Source organism: Eupeodes corollae, chromosome 1 (assembly GCF_945859685.1).
Source record: "Eupeodes corollae chromosome 1, idEupCoro1.1, whole genome shotgun sequence".
Taxonomy (NCBI): Eukaryota; Metazoa; Arthropoda; class Insecta; order Diptera; family Syrphidae; genus Eupeodes; species Eupeodes corollae.
Window position 1 is genome coordinate 60,370,383 of NC_079147.1, and position 16,485 is coordinate 60,386,867.

At 35.8% G+C, this 16,485-nt stretch overlaps 1 protein-coding gene across 1 annotated transcript in view; it reads left to right on the plus strand.

Moving 5' to 3' along the window:
* Window positions 1-16,485, plus strand: part of LOC129954053 (uncharacterized) — a 124,686-nt gene that overhangs the window by 42,877 nt on the left and 65,324 nt on the right. The window contains exon 2 of the mRNA XM_056067695.1: window positions 14,767-14,796. The gene's annotated coding sequence lies outside the window, so the exon portion shown is untranslated. The remainder of the gene's footprint in view (window positions 1-14,766; window positions 14,797-16,485) is intronic.

The following is a 16,485-nucleotide window of genomic DNA, read 5'->3' on the forward strand; positions in this document are numbered from 1 at the left end:
GGTCATAACGTAGTGAAAGAATCATCGAATTGAGGAATAGAACATTTTGATAAGGGGTGGTTTACATTGTGAAACTTGACAGAATTTTAATTTTAAAAAAAAATTTCGAGTAGTGTAAATCGTAAAAAGAGGGGCCTACCCTTTATAAAAAGAAATTTTTGAAAAATATGTACAATGTTAGAAAATGTCTTAATGTTTTGGAATTCCATTAATATTCTGAATAGGTTCGCATCGATCGAAATTCAAAAAAGGAAGTGACTTTTCATGTGAATGCATATAGATATTTTATTAGTTCCGAATTCGATTAAATTTTCTTCAAAAGGCGCTAGTTAGAGCTCTCATTGAAATCGATCCGGAAAAATGTTTGAATCGATATTTGAAGGTATATCCCTTTGATTTGAAATGAAAATTATGTACTGATCGATCGGAAATCACGCAAAGAATTTTTTTTTTTTGAGAAAAACAGTGTAACTGCACATTTATTTTTCTCTAAAAAGTATTTTTCTATTTTCCGGACGGAAATTCATTTTCCTGAACAAATGATACTTATATGTTAAAAAGTGAAACAAATCGTTCCACTGATTTGTGTTCCAATTTCATACAATTCCAAGGACAGATTTCTGTCAGTAAATATTTTTCGGTGGATTTTAATCAGGAAATTTTGGTCAATGACAGAAATATTTAATGATAGTTATGAACGACCTGTCAAAAAATCTCCAATGTTTGTTTTCAATTATGAAAACCAATGATAGCTTAAATGTGGAAACTATAGAAATTTCTGACAATTCAATGCAATAACAGTCTTGTCAGGCATACGAAATATTTATTTATTTATTTATTTGGTTTAAAATATGAGGAAAATAAAAAAGAATGCGAAAGCAAATTCTAAACTTATTCAAAACTGTATTCAGAAAAAAGATAAGTGCAATGCGCTAATTTATGTTAGCAATCTATTTTTCTTTTTTATTTTATATTTATATTTTATACTTAACTATTATCAAAAACCAAAAAGTTCAAAACTGACTTATTTTTGTATATCTAGCTTTCACTTAAAGCAGTGCTCATATTGTAAAGCCTATTGCATATTTGGCTATAAACTATTTGGAGAAAAGATGCATGCAATTGATTCCAACAACATTGGAACAAAATTGCTAACATTCAATACCAGTTCTTAAAAAGTGTCAAAACTAGTTGTAGACCCTTAAATATAATTTTAAAATGAGCGTCATGTTTTGTTTAAAACGATATAGAAATATATCTAAACGTTTCAAAGATCTTCGAACTTTGAGAGCAGTGAAAACCTTATACTATATCTTTTTAAATTATAATTTTCAACTGACATTTAATTTGAATTTCATTCAGGGCATGCATCTTCATTTCGCTTGGCTTCAATCATTTGTTAGTATTGTCGAAGAAATTCTTGAACACTTTCCATATTTTGGAATCAAAATTGTGCTCATGTCGCTTTTGACTAAAATTCAATCAAATTAATTAATTTTTTTAATTTGGTAAATGAACTGTCAAATTTTGTATAAGAAACCATTTACACAATTTACTTAATATTTTTAAAGGATGTTTGTGGATAAAATTATCCTAATATTTCTCAACCAAACGTCATTGTGACTTTTAGAGTACATAAATCATAACTTTTTTTTCAAAAAGTTCTAAAATTATGATATTTCATATTTGACGTATGTATATAGCTTGTTTTGTTTTGTAAGCCCTTTCTCATTGGCTGCATTCAATCTCGTGTTGAATAGGCTACATTTTGAGATATCTTATTGAATAAGTTGGATAGCTAAATTTAGATAGCTGGCAAAAAATAAAAATAACTTTTTTTGACATATCAGCTGTTTTGTATCAACTTTTCTTTTACACTTAAAACACCAACAAATAGCTTATACGGTTACTCTATCTGTCTGTGGTTGAACGCAGCCATTGTTCGTGTTGTTTGATTTCGTGAAATGACATAATTAGGCGTGTTTATAAAAACTATATGTTGAAGAACTTCATTTATAACACAAAACAGTTCTTTTAAATGTTAAAAATTTCCCAAAATTTAAACAAATATAAATATCTAAGCTTTTCTCACCACTCTATCCTTGTTATTCACCATAGCCTATATTTTAATTGTGTGAAAGTATACCTCCTCATAAAAAATCTATATTACCTATCAGAAAACGGTTTGTCTTTATTACAAAATGAATACAAACTTCACTTAATACGGATCTACATGCCAAAATACATGTGCAGGTACATATTTTATAATTGTTAGACATTTCCAAACAAGTTTTATCATCAATTTTCCTCTTCTCAAAATCAGAAAAAAAGTAACAACGAAAATTATTGTGAATTTATTGCTGCCATCTGTAGGCAACCATTTTAAAAATACTCTCAGTTCAGTTTGCATCATCGCAATCGCAATCACATCACATCTCACCGCACTGTGTTGTCTATGTTATCATCATTCATCACAAACAGTTCGCTGATGTGATTTGTATCTTCACCAATAGATAGCGCTAATTAGGAAAATTGTTGCAAATTACCAAGAGGCACAAACACTACGAGTTGCACAGTGTGTGCTGTTGCTGTGTTTGGTTTCATGGGGTCTTATTAAATGACGAGTTGTGTGTGATGTTAGATGTTCCATCATCACCTTCGAATACACTGACATGGCGTGAGGTGCGGCCGGCGTCGTCGTACGGGTCGAGGGACCTGGGCCGGTATAAAATTAACTTTGCGGCATCAAAAGCATCACAATGTCTTAGCACTTGGCAACCTTCATACTTTTTCTCATCATGTAAATGTATATGGAAAATAAAGTCCCAAGCGACTTCATTTTGAGAGGCATGATGTTTTACACTGTATGCGCGGAGCGGCGCACATGCACGCATTTGATTAGATGCAAGATGTGAACTGAACTTAACTGAGTTGAGTTGCGCTTGCACCTTGTGCTTCTTGCTGCCTGCTTCAAAATTACAACGAGGAAGTAATCATATGAAGTACTCATACGGATACGGATGCGCACAAACCACAGCGAAACGAATGGCAGTTGTTGGCAGTCGCAACGGGTTGTCAAACTTCAAACTAAAGGAATAAGTTAACTTCGACTTTAGTGAAGAAGTTTTGTATGAATATTTTTAGCTTGGCGAAGTAATAATAGTTTTAATGTTATGTGGGAATTTTCATCTCACTTCTTTTACGACGGACGACACGAGACGCGAGGTGAGTTTATACTTGAGGTTGGAGCAGTCGAAAATAAGTTGATATTAAATGAAATTATCAGTTTTGTTATGAATTGTTTTGAGATAATCATGATGAAAATAATGTGATAAGCTATAAAAGTGAGGAGTTATAATAATAATAAAATTGCCTGTTATGACTGAGGTATGTTTTGTGAATGTAATCACATTAAATAACCTGAGATGTCTATTTAATATTTGAATGACAAAGTATTATTTACCTATTTAATAGAGAAGAAGACTCAATGAGAATTTGTGATGGGTACATATAGACTTTTGATTACAATACTTATCTCGTCAATTTAAGTCGGGAAATTATAAAGAAAGTTGTTTTTGTCATAAATTTCACGTAAACAAAAGAAGTACCTACGTTTATTATGAAACATTGATACTACCGGATCATATTGAATTATGAAATGTGACAAAGTCTTCAGCAATTTGTTAATTAAATACTTCCTAAAATATAAATGTCAAGAAACAAGTCAGAAAAGGTTATGAGATCCAAGCTTAGTTAGGTGTAATAATCATTTGTTTTAAGTGTAGGAGCTATAGAAATAATTCCAAATTATGACAGAAAGTTGTTATATAATGTTAACCTTTATTAAATTTGAAAGATTGGCATCAGTCAAGTTTTGTAATACTATAAAATTGTTGTAAGTTATTGTTACTAAGTAATATAATTGACACAAGTTAGCACAAAACTTATTAGCCAAGCAAACATTATGCAATAACGATCAAGTAAAATATCAGCCCATTTAAAATATATTTATGCATGCGACATCTTGTGGTTAATTTTAAAATCATCTTTTATTTTGACACTGACAGCTGTTTCACACTCGAAAGATAACTCATCCATAGACAGTGACAGTTTGTTATTGATAACGATATAGTGTACTGGTTGCATCATAGGGCCGATTTTATTTTTTCTTGAAAATGAGTCTGGAAACAACCTTTCAGGGAATGGTAAGCGCTATAGGGCTATGCACTTTTACTGACTGAAATTGAAGACATAAGAGTTTAAAAGTGTTATCAAGCGTCAATAAAATTTTACGCCTTCGAGTTGCAATTTTCCTTCTTGGACTGTTTTCAAAAGTAACCTGAAAATGCGAATAATTCATCTTTTTATTGGAGTATCGTGTCATAGAAACCATTTTAGTGACTTTTGAAGGGAGGGAAATGGAGTGTTTCCTTGGAACTTTGCAAACACAAATTAACCCTAAAATATTAAAATGAGTATATGTATATAAATACTTAAAGTTTTCCAGTAACCTTAAAAAGAGTGTTTAAAAAAATGCATGTTAGTAAGTGACCCTTTGGAAGCCTTCAGCTTTGAGTCATACAATTATTAAGGTCTATACCTAAAGTTTTGTTCAGGCCTTATATCTTTAATATAGGTGGGCCTTAAGGCCATTCTCCCACCAGGCAATTTTCATTTTCTGACCAAATGTTTTCAAAAATTAAGTTTTCTAGTGCGGGATAGACCTAAGAACTCTTTAGATCATATCTTCAATTTTCTTGTACTTACTTACTTACCTACTTGCTTAAGGTGGCGCTACAGTCCGGGGCGGACCTGTCTCCAGTTTCGCACGCCAAGTTGGTTGAGGTCCTCTCATACCTGGGTGTGCCACCTAAGACGCTCTCATCTTTCTTTGACAAGGTCCAGGCCTTAGCGCCATAAATGAGAACCGAGATGATAAGTGCCTTATAGATGGTGATTTTAGATGCTCGAGAGAGGACTTTACTTCTCAATCGCCTTCTAAGTCCAAAGAAGCAGCGATTTGCAAGAGTTATTCTTCCTTTGATTTCAGCGCTGGTGTCGTTGTCTGTGTTAATAGCGGTGCCTAGGTAGACAAAGTCCTTAACTACCTCAAAGTTATAGCTGTCCATGGTGACGTTTCATCCAAGACGTCGTCGTTCAGTGTCCTTTTTTGATGACAGCATATACTTGGCCTTGCCCTCATTGACCACTAAACCCATCTTCTTCGCTTCCGTCGCAATGCTCAAAAACGCTCCACTGACATCACGCTTTCATCTTCCAATTATGTCAATATCATCTGCGTATCCGAGTAATTGGATGGACCTTTGGAAGATTGTGCCTCTAGTGTTGACAGTTGAGTTTTGCACAATTCTTTCCAGAACGATGTTGAAGAAGTTGCATGACAGTGCATTGCCTTTTTTAAAACCTTTTTTGACATCAAATGCATCGGTAAGATCTTTTCCGACCTTGATAGAGCAGCATGCAGCGGGCATGCTTTCTTCCAACCATATTTTGCAGATTAGTGGGTGCATGCTCCGTACCAAGTCATCGCCTGCTGCTTTGAATAGTTCGGCAGCGATGCCGTTAGCTCCAGCAGCTTTGTTTGACCTAAGTTTAGATATAGCTATCTTCACTTCAGCGAGGTCGGGTAGGCGGAAGGTTGAGGTTGATGTCAACACTAGAGGTTGAGTGGTTCTATCTCCCTTACAGCGGAATTCAGTTCGTCATCGCCGTTATATAATTTGGAGAAGTGATCTTTCCATATTCTCAGCATCGACTGCGGTTCTACTGCGATGTTCCCCTGATCGTCTTTACAGGTTTCGGTTCGTGGCTGGTACCCTTGGAAGGTTTTTTTTACCTTTTGTAAAATTTACGAACCTCGTTCCTAAAGTGACATCTCTCTATCTCCTCGATCGCGCGTTTCTCATGCTCTCTTTTTTTCCATCTAAGAAGCCGGTGTTCCTCTCTCCTCTTTTGCTCGTAGAGCTCACGAGCAGCTCTAGTCCTTTTGTGCAGCGCCGTTTTGTATGCCTCTTGTTTCTCTGCGTGCGCTTGCCGGCATTCGTCGTCAAACCAGGGGTTTCGCTGTGGTGGCCGTGTGAAACCTAGCACTTCAGAGGCGGCATCTTTGATGGCTACAAGGCAATGTTGCCACTGGTTTTCAATGCTTAATGCAGGAAGCGTAGGACTCGATTGGAAAAGGACATAGCAGTCTCTTGCGATTGTAGCCGTCTAACGTCGAATCTTCTCACAGTACTTCCTTATTTTGGTTTGGATCGGGATTTCCGTAGTCATACCTTGGCAACAACGAGGTAGTGGCCCTAGTCAATGTTCGCCCCTCGGAATTTTCGGATATCCTATATACTGGAGAAGTGTCGTGCGTCGATCGCAATGTGGTCAATCTGGTTAACTGTTGATTGATCAGGAGATTTCCATGTCCCCTTGTGGATATTGAGATGTGTGAACTGCGTACTAGCTGCCAGAACGTCTCGCCCCCAGCGAAATAGATCAGCCTGAATCCGTTTTCAGAAGTGGTATCGTGCAGGCTGTACTTTCCGATTATGCCACCAAAGATGTCCTCTCTTCCTAGCTTGGCATTGAAGTCTCCTAAGACAATTTTAATGTCATAGCCAGGGCACTGCTCTGTCGCCATAGTATACATCGCAGTCTTTTATTTTGCGTTTGCCCGGTCCATCCCATCGCACTTCTTGGATGGCGGTAATATCTGCCTTGCAGCAGTTTAGGGCTTCTGCTAATTGTTCGGCTGCATGTGGTCTGTTAAGGGGCCTAACATTTCACGTACAGATCCGAAGTTCGTTGTCCTTTTTTCGTTTGCGTGAGGTGTCAACAGTGAATCCGTCCGTATCCGAGGCTTGTTGGTGCTTCGCAACTAAAGGTATTGTTTACGTGGCCGGGAAGTCACCCCCATGGCACAATCCCCAACCTGGAGGGCCAGATCCTTAGTATGACTCCAAGGACGGGGAGCCGGAAAAACCACTCCTTATAGTTCTGGGCTCCTAATAAGTCGAAGAAGCCTTATACGGTGTTCACTAAGAAGTTCAACCTTACTGGAACTGTAGACGCCACCGTTGATTCCATCTCGGAAATTCCTCCGCTGCCGTCTGGACAAGGAGAGGTGCCTTAGTGGAAACACCTCTCCCCCATTTCTCGTTTCCTGCCCCCAAAAACTTTCCACTGGGGTTGGAACCCAATCTCCAGTTGAGGTACTAGGCACCCGATGTTCACCACGGGGAGGTGAGAGTAGGAGTTGATAGACAGAGGTGGGTTTTGAGTAAAACCTGTGGACGCTTGTGTCCTCTTGAATGCACAAGTCTACCATTTGAACATCAATTTTCTTGTACTACTTGACTATAAATGATTGAAATAGAACTTTTTGTATATTATAATAGTCAAGCTGTCACATTTTTGACTGCCTAGAAAACAACGAAAATTCAAACATTTTCACAATCGAAAATTTACAAAAAAATTCAATCGTGTTACAAAGAATAGAATGTTTCTTTAATCTTGACCTTTTTTATTTAAGCTTTAAGATTTTAATATATACTAAGAAGTCGGTGTTGTAATTTTTAAGTTGCAAAGGTCTTAACTCTTACATTAGACCAATTATTTATATATTTCCATTACTTTGAACTAAAAAGTATAGATTTGGTACAACAATTTTCTTCTATTACATAAATCATCAAGGAAATCAAAAAATCTACTCTAATCGCAAAGAAAACGCTTTGTGGTCTTTTGAGAGAGTGCCAAAAGCCAAACCTTAACCAATCCTCAAATAAAAATTGTTCGTTAGTCCCGCATTTATTGTTGTTATTAACAATCGTGACCGAGAAAAAAAAGAACCAGGAAAAAATACGCCAATGTTATGTAGCTGTCTTTTGAAGCTTTGCTTTCCGTACTCTCTTGTTGTTTTCTCTCTCTCTCACACATATATGACTATGATGACAGAGCAGCCAACATTCGGCAGCATCTCAGCATTTCAGCATCTCCACCGATTGCCGAAGACGCCCGTTTAAATTTCAAGGTATTCTTTAAAGCCGCAAAGAGCTCTGTATATCTTATCCAAGTACAAAAATATATATCTACTATAGTTGCAATTCTCTGAAGCAATTAAAATAACAGTATATTGCAAAAAAGTAAACATTTTCCTTCAACCTCTGTGCTGGAAAAACAAGAAGAAAAATACTCGCACAAAACAGAAAATAGCATAAGACGAGGCAAAAAAAAGTAGAAAAAGCCAACGAGGTAACTGACTCTATGACTTCAAACATCTTACAAAAGAGAACGCACGGTGTAAAAGCCTGGCGATTGATCTTGGCAAAACTAAACATAATCAGAGTTGCACTTAAATTTACTTGCGCCTGAAGGAAAGTTTGACATAAATGAAGTTGTCAAAATTATATCAATCTGTCATATTAAAGCCAAGAAATTCGGTTTTTACGTTCATAACACTTGATGTTTAAATAGGAATAATCCGGATAGTTAAATGAACGACTTGAGATGGATATCACAATAGTGAAATGACCATTATCCAGAGGGGGTTCGATGTTGTGACAATACATGCCACAAAACTAAACATAATCAGAGTTGCACTTAAATTTGCTTGAGCCTGAAAGAAAGTTTGACATAAATGAAGTTGTCAAAATTATATCAATCTGTCAATATTATAGCCAAGAAATTCGGTTTTACTTTCTAGCACTTGATGTTTAAATAAGAATAATCCGGATAGTTAAAAGAACGACTTGAGATGGATATCCCAATAGTGAAATGACACATTATCCAGAGGGGGTTCGATATTGTGACAATTACATGTGACAGTTAAGATCTTACTTTATACGATCGTTACATGCCGATGCCACAATTGATATCCGAATTTATCCGGATCGCGTAGTATATTATCCGATCCAGTTTCATGTATAGGATGTTAATTTACACCAGCGGACCCAGCCATTTGACACAATCTGGATAATGTCAGATGTCTTAAACTATCCGGATGTACAGAACTATTTGGATAAATCGGATATTCGATGCTAAATTTCGAAACGTTTCATATATATCTGAACATTAGGAGTATTAGAACAACTTTAGAGAACCTAATCTTCTAGTTCTAGTAATATCTGTGAAAATACGGGCCTGAAGAAAGATAGATATGAGTACAGCTTCAACTGTATCGTGCCGAGGCCGCGGAAAAATGAGCTTTAAATGGAACTATCGGTGAAATATTTTTAATTTTTTTTTGCTTTGTTCATTTTCAGTGAATGAGTTTATATACGAGATAAATCGGAATACAAAAGAGAATAGACATAGATACAAAGATTCGTGTAGAAAGTGTATAATGGAAATATGTGCAGATGAAAAAATGACTAATGATCGAGAGAGAGAAAGAGAAAGAGAGATGGTGGCAGAGGAAGCAGAAAATAAAACGCGACGCGATCTGTGTCGATGCCGGCCAAGTCGATCTGGCAACAGATGGAATCATAGAATCGACCGATCGACTTTGGAGCTAGAGACACAAAAGCGGACCGTTTAGCATTGCCCCAAGATTGTCTGGTCTGGTCTGGTCTGCTTTTTTCTCAACAATCTTTACTTCAATTTTTTCTTTGTAGGCTTGAAGTTTACTGCAATATAAAGACAGTGGGTATATCTGAAGGTTTTCTTTCAAGTCTTTGGATAATACTCGCATTTCTATTAAATGCAGCATTATTGTTTTTGTTGTTGTTGATGTTGGATCTTCGCAACTGTGTCGCTTAGAAGTGAGTGAGTTTGAAGTAAAATGTGAATGTAACCACGGCTTTATTTCTTGGAACTTCAACTTTTCAAGAGTAAAGCATCCTACTGAGTGGATATTAATTTTTTGTAATTGAATTTAAGGTCGCACATTAGGGGGGGGGGTGGTACTACATTTAATGGAGGGAAGTTGAAGTCTGACTACATTGTGATGACGTTTTTTGTTGTTGTCATTGCAAAAGAATATTTATGGAAGCATTGTTGCAACTCTATGTTGGGTAAATTAACAACAAGGAAGTAGAGTGTACGTATTTAGTTTTGCAGCGATGAGCGTGATATATGATTTACTGATTCAAACCGAAGGAGGAGATATGAGATAAATGAGTTAAGGCACGATTTATACTTCTAGGCATAATGATTTGAGTTTAGTCTGGAAGAATATTTCAAGGCTTGCAGATATTAAGAAATGTTACAAAGTTCTTAACTAGAGTCTGGGGTCTAATGTTCGGCTGATAAGACAATTTAAGAATTTGGTGGTATAGGCGGACATGACGCGATATCCTCCATTAGCCAAAAACAGTCCAAATTCATGTCTTTCATTTCAGTATAAAAAGAAAACGCAGTGGCTTTTTGACAATCACGTATATGTAGTTTTGAGCAATATCCGACTAGTCACAAAAGACTATTTTGCCTCCAAAACCCGGTCTCTAGTTAAGCTAAATAAGTGGGTTGCCTTTAGTTGTTGAATCAATTAGACGTTATAAGCGATTAAAATAAAAGCTAATTAATAAAAATTCTCTGGTTTCAAGTGTGTAACAAATACAATAATTTTCTCTTCATAAAACCTAGAAAAGAGACATACCAATTTTTTGTAGTTTTATTTTGATACTACCCCTAAACACACTATTGTTATTATTGCCACCTGTGAGTTGATCATGGAAACACTCACAATCAGTGTGACCAACTATTAAGTCATAAGACTTACATAATACATATGTCAAATAAATTATATCTCTATAAACATACTCTCAATAAGGAAGCCAGTTCTAAAAGACCAACATGTTTCATTAACTTCCCATAGGAAGTTATTGTAATGGGTCCGATTTGTTAGAATGAAAATTTTGACATTTCTCGACGTTTCAAGGTAAAGCGTGCGTGTGTACGTACGTTCGCGAAGTTATTTTCGTCGTCCGTAGCTCAAGAACCAGAAGAGGTAACAACTTCAAATAAATTGTGTTATACAGATAATAATGCAAAAAGGGCTCTCAAGAAAATTTAAAAAAAGGGTGAACATTTTACTTACTTTGTGTGAACTATGGTCTCACCCAACGAAATTCTCCATCTAGCTCGATCCCTAGCTAGATGTCTCCAGTTCGCGCTTCACGTTGGGTGAGGTCACTTCCCACTTGTGCGCGCCACCTGATCCGCTGTTTTCCTCTTCTACGCTGTCCTGTGGATTTGGATTCGAAGACTTTACGGGCCGGAACATTGGTTTCCATCCACTCTACGTGACCCAGCCATCTTAGTCGTTGGACTTTTACCCTTCTGACTAATACGATGGGATGGGCCGGACAAAAAGAGGATGAAAAACTGCGATATTTACTATGGTGACTGCTACCACGAAAACCAACAGCACTTATTTGGATGCGGCTTTGTCATTGGTTCCAAACTTAGGCAACAAGTCTTTAGCTATAAGTGCATCAATGAGCGCCAAATGACCATACGCATCAAGTCTAAATTCGGCAACATTAGCCTCATATGCGCGCACGCCCCCACATAAGAAAAAGACGACAACACCAAAGATATGTTCTTCGAGCTCTTAGACAAAACATATGAGTAGCTACGATATTAAAATAGTCCTGGGCGATTTTAATGCCAAGCTAGGAAGGAAAGACATCTTTGGTGGAATAATCGGGAAGAACAGCCTGCACGACAACACTTCCGACAATGGATTCAGGCTCATAGATTTTTCTTCGGGGCGAAACGTTATGTTAGCAAATAGGCGTTTTCCACACCTCAACATCCGCAAAGGAACTTGGAGTTCTCCAGATCAATCTACAGTCAACCAGATTGACCACATTGCTATCGACGCCAGACATACTTCCACCATCATGGATGTACGATTTTTTCTAGGAACTAACATCGACTCGGACCACTACCTCGTTGTAGCGAAGGTAGCACTTCGGGTTTTCAGACCCAAGGCAAAACAGGGAGGTGCTGGGAGAAGGTCCAAAGTCGAACGACTACAATCGCCAGAGATCGCCAAATCCTTTTCATACCGAGTTGGAAGTAACCTCTCTCGAAGTTCTCTGCCGCCAACACAATGTATCGAAAACCAGTGACAACATTGCCAAGATGCAATCAGAGAAGCCGCCTCTGATGTGCTGGGTTTCAAACAGCTACCAACAAGGAATCCTTGATTTGATAAGGAATGTCGGCAGGTAAATTCAGCCAAACAACAAGCACGCAAAGCGGCGCTGCATAAAATGACGAGAGCTGCTCATGAGCTCTATGAGCAGAAGAGGCGAGAGGAACACCGACTTCTCAGATGGAAAATGAGAGGGCATGAGAAGCGTGCAGTCGAAGATGTTGAGAGGTTTAAAAGCAGGAATGAAGTTCGAAAATTTCATGAACAGGTGAAACGAAATTCACAGGTACTTAAACCTAGAACCGAAGGCTGCAAAGACGAAGGAGAAATATCATAGTGGAACCGCAGTCAATGCTGAGGATATGGAAGGACCATTTCTGCAGACTGTATAACGGCGACGACGAACTGAATTCCGCTGTCAGGCAGGATGATCCATTCAACATAGACGACGAAAGCCAACAATCCCGTCCTCCCGAATTAGACGAAGTAAAGATTGCTTGAATGCCGAGCTCTTTAAAGCAGCTGGAGATAAGTTGGTTAGGAGCATGCACCAACTTATCTGTAAGATATGATCGGAAGAAAGCATGCCCCATCAGTATCGGTTGCCCGATACTGAAAAAATAGACCCTCTAAACTGCACCGACTATAGAGGAATCAGTCTGCTTAACATTGCCTATAAAATCTTCTCTGCCGTAATATGTGAACGTCTAAAGCCCATCGTCAAAATCCTGATAGGTCCTTATCAGTGTGGTTATAGACCAGGAAAATCCACAGTTGATCAAATATTCACATTACGGCAGATCCTGGAAAAAACCCAAGAACACCAAATCGACACCCAGCATCTTTTCATCGATTTCAAGACCGCATATGACAGCATCTGCGGGACGAGCTGTATAGGGCCAAGTCTTGTTTTGGCAAACCTGCTTAACTCGTCCGTTTGTGCAGGATGACTATGGAGAATTCACGCTGCTCCATAAAGGTTAGACAAAAGAGTGAATATTTTGGTTAGCATTAAATATCTTACGAACCAAAAACGCTAGAGACTTGAATTAATTTATATATTGTAACGTAATACCAAACCAGTGTATTTTTGGAAAAATTAATGATTTTTTTATAAATCAACAAAACTGAAAAAAATTGTCACCCCGAAAATTGTACGACTAAAATATTATTCATCTCCAAAACAACATCCGATAAAATTTTGAAAAAAAACTGATTGACAGTTTTTTCATATAAGAAATAAAAACCTAAAAAGTTAATAAAAACTGAATTTCGATTCAAATATCTTTTCAAAACTTTGATATATTGGCTTAAAACTACTTTCAAGTTATAAGAAATATTGTTTTCAACATTCAGTAAAATTTTGAGAAAAATCTAATTGACAATTTTCTTACAAAAAATAAAAACCTACAAAAAAACAATACTAAAACTTGGTAAAAATTTCCTTTCGACTTAAATAGCTTGTCAAAAATTAAAAATTGTGTCTTCAAACTTTTTTTATTTCACAGAAAATATTGTTTTCGATTTTTATTATTTTTTATAAAAATCCAAGAGCCCGTTTTTTCATATAAAAAATAGCACATTTGGTAAAAATTGAAGTTCGGTTCTTGATATCTACCAAATTAATTTCATTCATCCAATTCGTTAACATTTTAGAAATGCTACTAAAATTGGTAAACATTTGTTTTCGACTAAAAATCTAATTTACAAAACTGATTATCAAACTAAACTATTTTTTTAAAAGAAAAATATTGTGGGTAGTTTAAAAATTCTAAGGAATAATTCAACTAACAACTTTTTTAACCCAACCCTACAAACTTTTAAGCAAGACAAATCGACAGCCGGGATGGGAAGTTATCAGTGCGGGTCGCAACCCAGCCTCTTTTTGTTGTTTTATATTGACACTTCACCTAAACACACTATTGTAATTATTGCTACCTGTGACTTGATCATGGAAACACTCACATTCAGTGTGACCAACTATTAAATCATAGCACTTATGTCAAATAAATTATATCGCTTTAAACTTACTTTTAATAAAAAAGCTTGTTCTAAGAAACCCATGTGTTTCATTTTTAATAATTTGGATATGTTTGTTTTTAATTTAAAAATACTACTTATGTCACTTAACTATCTGAAAAGTCAAATTGCCATGAATTGACAACGCCAACACTAATTTCTTTAATGAGCTTGAGAACTTAAAATATTAATGCAAGACAGAAATATTGTTTAAGTTATTTTTTTGGGAACAAGACATCAGGTAGCATGGCTCAAAAATGCCCACTGAAACTGAAAAAATATACCTCAATATCAGGTCCTCATTTCGAAAAAAAAGAACCGATAAGATAATGCTGCCAGCGTTTGAACCCAACTATTTTTGCTTATTCACGAAGCCATTTAACTAGAAATTATGTCAGCTCTAGACAAAGTTCAATGCAATATGTATGAACTTCTCTAAAAAACAATCTTGTTAGTGACAGTTTGAGAATCTCAACTGTCAAATCATAGACATCAACCATATCATTTGTAGCTTTAAAAATATCCTATATATTTAAAAGTCTTAAAACCCATAACCTATTTAAATTAACTATCAAAATATTTATAATCGTTTTGGAACATTTTTAAACATGTTTGATTTTATTTTATTTTTTCAGATTTACAACACAAACGGAACTAATTGAGTGGTATGTTATGTTATATGTCAAGCTGCTCTGTCAGTTAAAGTTGTGTATGCTTTTAATTCTCTCACCTTGTCCAATAGCCATGTTTTTTTTTCATTTTCTAAAGTGCATTTTCGTAAACACAAAAGACGGTATTTATTTTTAAGTCTCGTCTCTACTAAGACCCAAAAAAAAACAACAAGTAGCATAAAAATGAAAGTCGTCCAAACAAAAATTGAACACAAAGATATCGGGGTATACTCATAGCCTGGGTTATATGCGCTTCCATTGGAGATGCATTTTGAATTCAAAACATCCATAACTAACCTAAAACCAACCAGCATCCATTGAGCTTATAAGCATCATTGCATTGGCTTGAAAAAATAACAATCGTATAGCTTATGCGTGGTCGTAGGGTAAGTAACCTTTTCGAGATGGAATCAACTGAACAAGATCACATAATTCGTCTTGTGAACTCTCCATTTTTGTTGTTATTGTTGTGGCTGTTTTTAGAGATGTTTTGTAAATTGAACATTATTGAGCTTACAACAACAACAACAAATGTAATTTACCTATGTACAAACTTTAACTTTTTTCGTATTCACGAAAGCGCCAGCCATCAGCTATCAGACATAAGCCAGGCCAAGCAAGATGTGACTCATAAAGCCTGATCATAAATTACCTTCGAAGAAGAAGACAGGTCGTCGGAAATTAATTTTGTTTTGGTGTAATTTTTTTTTTTTAAATTATTTTCATGACAAAGGAAAGTGAAATTTACATTGAAACTCACAATCACAGGGAAGTTGACAAAAAGTTTAAGCACGATGCATTGGAAAATAATTTACAGGAACAATAAAAGGTAGATGAAGATGATACGAACAAAATTCAATATGAAATCGAGATTTCTGTTGTCGGGCATTTTCTGGTTATTTTTAAATTTATAGTTAGTAATAAAATGACGTTTTTTGTTTTTCGTTTTTTTCGTTGATCCATCAATATCGTCATTAATTATTTTAAGTAAAAAGAATTGGAAAAAAAAAGAAAACACAAATTAATTTAAAGGTCAATGAATTAGTGTTGTATAAATAAAATGTTAAGAAATAATTTTTTAATGAGATTTTGTGAATGCGGGGATTTATTATCCGGCAGGTAAAACTGCTTATTAACGAGATTATTTAGTGTACACAAAACACTAATCACAATTAATTAGATTAAGCTTTTACTTTAGATAAATTTCAAGATAATTATCAAGTTTTTAAATGGAAATACAAATTCAATACAGGAAGAATTTTCAAGCCACACTTACAGAACGGAAACTTAGTTTATTGATAAAAATGCCAAAGGGTGCGTTCAAAGAACCAACGCCCGACGGATTTTAAATAGAGCCCTAGTTTCTAATTCCGCATTAGACAGCTGTCAAAAAATGTCTCTTTTCATTGGGCAGGTTCAGACAACATAAGGGACTTAATTTTGCAGTCATCTGCATTCTTTGAACACAAATTTTGAAGAAAGCAGATAATTACTTTTTCAAGTGTCATGAATAACAAAACTCAGAACTTTACTTTTACATTTAGTTCATCGTATAAAAACTACCAAGAACAATATTATCTACAAAACACTCCTCAGCCAATCAACGTTTGTACTTTGTAATATAAGAATTTATTACTTATTTCTTTTGCAAATTGCAATTGGTCAGAAAATAAAAATGACAGT